The 4,144-nt window shown below is 36.7% G+C and overlaps 1 long non-coding RNA gene across 1 annotated transcript in view; it reads right to left on the reverse strand.

Annotated features, from left to right (window-relative positions):
* The window catches only part of LOC107990030 (uncharacterized), a 50,211-nt gene that overhangs the window by 43,864 nt on the left and 2,203 nt on the right, over positions 1-4,144 (reverse strand). The gene's annotated exons all lie outside the window — the stretch shown is intronic.

A 4,144-nucleotide genomic window follows, 5' to 3' on the forward strand; every position in this document is an offset into this window, starting at 1 on the left:
TCTCAGGACCAGAATAACTGCGATTTAAGATCTTTAAGATCTTCAATTCCTCTGATTCTCTTCTTTTTTTAGTTTTCACTGCCGTTTGCTGCCACCTAGCGACAAGTATCTAATTGTTCTGCCTGTCACGCATTGACAAAAGAAGAAAAATTCATTTCAAAATATAAATAATATTTTTTCTGAGCAATGAAGTGACATTGGGTAATGTTCCACAGCACTACTCAACAGTACTACAGTAACCTGCTACACACCCTGGACAAAATGTTAGATGGCAACAAAAAAAATAATAAAATGCAACATTGACGGTAATGGAATAAAAGGAGTGAAAAGCTTTTCTGAAGATGAGTCAGAACGTTCTAAGACATTTGTTAATTTCATCTGTCAGATTTTAATAACGTTGCCATGTGGAGACGCAGGTTTCGGGTTTTATCACTATGCCTTTGTCAAGCGTTGAGCTCTTAGGTTTTTTCGGATCAGGTTGACAAAAACGAAACCCTCAAAAATGAACAGCAGTGAAATCAGAGCATTTTAAACCAGAGTTGAAAAGGAAACCTGACGAAAACCTATTAAAGCTTTGCAACAGGTTTGGATCGAGCTCTATATAATCTTCTTTTTTAACCCAAAAATGCATTAACATATCAAAGGACCTGACAACACTGTGTTTACATTTAGAGAAATAGCTGTATTTCATAAATAATAATAATACTCTAATTTTTCTTGTATTTTCACTTGGCATTGTACTTCCAAAGGGTAAAAAATAAAAAACACAATTGACATTGTAGAGTGTTTGATCCAAATCTCACTAAAAAAATAGCTGTTAACATAGAGTAGTTAGTATGCAGACCCACTGCTGCGATACATAACGCGCCCTGAAATATTTCCCTTAGTTGCACCTCCATCATCGCATCCAAAAATAGTCACACATCAATGAAGTTCCATTACTCTTTAAGAATTACGGTTCGTATTTCCCTTCGTTCGAAGCTCTCGTCCTGTATCATATATGATGCGTTTGACTGGTGAGAGTGATGAGATGACGCACAGAAGAAAGACAGTTTCACCTGGAGAAAGCAACTCGTTTGTCATTGTTCAGACACGAGGCACATCAGGGGTCTCCGTATTGATGTGCAGGTCAGCGCCGCAGCCGCACAGGCATGGAGAAAAGGCTCAGCTGACAGCACAATGAGAACCGCCAAGAAAATGCATTTACTCATCATATTCCTTTAAGAGACAATCCCAGAGTTATGTGCTTTTTAGATTGAGAGTTTCAAAGTTGCTGAGGTTCTGATTTTCGGGAAGGAGAAAGTACTGAAATACAGTACTTCAGGGGAGAAGACTCACTGTCTTAATGCCCTTTGACCTGCTATTGATTATCCTTCCTGCTGGAAAACCCCTGATTGAGGATCCGATAGATGGAGTGTCTTTGTTAACTCTAAACTTGAGAGTGTGTTTTTCATAATCCGATAATTAGTATTCCAGCCCCAAAGTTTACTTCATTTCCCCCGTTTCTTCAGAATATGTCAACACAATGTTCTCCTCTACCTCAAAGAGCACTGTCTGGCTGGTAAGAAGCATGGCAAGAAGGAATTAAAAATAAAGTAAATTTCCTGAACCAAAGGTTTTAGATTCACTACGCTATTCTAAAAATAAAATAAAATAAAAAAATATCAAAAGACTTAAGAAAAAGAGAAAAATATATATAAGACCTTGGATAACAGTATGTGTCAGAAACTTTTCTTAATATATAGATTAAATATTTCATCATCATTAAAATATATTTCGTCAATATATCAACATGTACGTTTTTTTGTTTTTGCATCATTTTCCAATTCACGTGGAACGCGTTTCTCTTCTGCAGCTGTGTAGATGGTCACTAAATTATTCCAGCTGAACCAACATGGAGATTTTTTCAAGGTAACAGCAATTTATTTTCCACTGAGACATGGAAAATCTGACGCTGTGTTCTGCAGTAAACAGCTCGATGCACAATTATTTTTGTTTGTAAGACAGCACTTGATTCACTGGGCTGGCATGAAAACATTCTGAATTGGGTCCGCTGAGCTTGAGTGGTCTCAAAGAGGAGCGGTGGGGGCAGGAGAGGGGCTACTCATAATGTATAAATGTACTGCACTGTGCTGCATACAGAAAAAAAAAATCCTCCAAAGTACACAGGTTTAGGAGGAGAATTAGCGAGAAAGTAATGTGTTTGGTGCAATCACATTCCCCTCATTTTTGGAGTAGTTGGGAATCGTTAGAACTTTTTAAGGACCTGAAGGGATCGGGTGGCTGTTTGAAAAATGTAGCACCTTTGGTGAAAACAAATTTTCCGCTTCATAATACGGAGGGAAACATTTCCTCTGAGATATTATCTGCAATGAGACCGTGGATAAAAAGAAAACTTCAAATTCACTGAAGACCACAAAAAGGAGGTTTGAACTTGAACTGCCACAAATCTAGACAAAAACAGCTTATTTTGAAAAGGATTGAATATCTGTAAAAAAAGCAAAAAAACAAGGGTTCCCTGGTTAAAAAAAAAAAAAAAAAAAAAAAAACTGCCAAGCCACATTAATCTGAACTTCATACGACTTAATGAATGATTGTTAATGCCCAAATGCATTAATTAAACACTGAACAGACTGAAAGAAGCAGAGTACGTGGTATATTAGTTACACAGAGAAACACTGGAGCTCTATTTCCCCAAAGTCACCACTGCTTTTAGCTTGTTTTGGTATCAAAAACCATCCGATCCTTATGAATCATAAAACTATGGATATTCGACACATCCCACAACCACCGTCTTCACCTAACTGGCCATCCTTTGGCGTCAAAACAAAAGGTCACATTTCCACTTAAAAACAGCTACAATCAACAAGTAATTTATTTAAAATTCAATAACAAGAATGGGATGTGACCCAATTGTAACATTTTGCATCTCTTGACTAGAAAGTAGAAAAACAACTGCATATACTTTGTCCTCTGGCTGATTAAGAAAAAGGTTCTAATGCATTTTTAACCACAAAGTCCAGTTTTTAATACATTTTATAAGGTGAATCAACTGAGTTGGAAAAAGAGTACGGGATAAAGATGTGGTTCACTTTTGTTATTTTTCTAAAACCTAATGGAGCCTTAAATTGAAGCACATTAAGTCTCAATACTCCCGCCCCGGTCCCTCTCTCAGACTCCAGCTGCACAACAAGTCTTTGTCTTTGGGTGTTCACTCTGCATTAGCTTCTATTGAGCAGCCAAAAAAAGTAAGTTACAGTAATAATAACAGACAGTATTTTATTGGATAGGTTTTGTGGTTATATTATCTTTTTCATCCCACTAGAAAAATTTAGTGGAACCACTAAACAAAATGTCTGTCTTTGCAACCCACACAGGCTGCCACTAGAGGCGCCATAGTGTATGTAATAACCGCTTCACTATGCAACCACAAAAATGACTGCAATTCAACACTCTTTACCAAATACCCTTTAACCTAACATCGTCTTTTTAAACCTAAAAATACTACAATCTGATTCGTTGATATTTGATACCAGCATGCACCGTTAAACAACGACTAATTTAACAATACACAAATTGCATTATTTAATACATCAGCTGGAGGATTCAAAGTGACTTAAGGTTAAGCTCTTCTGTGATGTGACATCTAATAAAAGTACCGTGTGTACCAAGCCTTCCTGCTCTTATCTGGAAGATGTAAAGCCAGAGGAAAATTACAAAAAAAAAAAAAAAAATTCTTCTGCATAATGTAGAATCCTAAAGGACATCGTTTAAAGATTTAAATCTCACCAAAAAAAAAAAAAATGAGTCAAAGCTGTTCAGTAGGCTGACAGGCAGCTGTCAACCCTTTTTTTTCTAAATCAATCACGGTTTGAAATTGAGCTGTCTTATAACTTCCTTTAATTACTCTCATTCAGACACTGAAAAATTAATTAACACTAAATCCTCTAACCACCTCATCTACATATTTAGAGCTAGTGGGTAAATAAGACTTTAAATTGCTCACTCAAGTAGAGGAAGGACAATCAACAGGACCTGTTCTAACAGGATTATCAGAGTTATAGATGGTAAACGCACAGTCCCTCCGATCCATTACACACCAGGGCAGGTCTGTAGATAATCAATATTTCCAGTGTCATTATGG

This window comes from Cynoglossus semilaevis, chromosome 19 (assembly GCF_000523025.1).
Source record: "Cynoglossus semilaevis isolate Cse_v1.0 chromosome 19, Cse_v1.0, whole genome shotgun sequence".
In the NCBI taxonomy this organism is placed as follows: Eukaryota; Metazoa; Chordata; class Actinopteri; order Pleuronectiformes; family Cynoglossidae; genus Cynoglossus; species Cynoglossus semilaevis.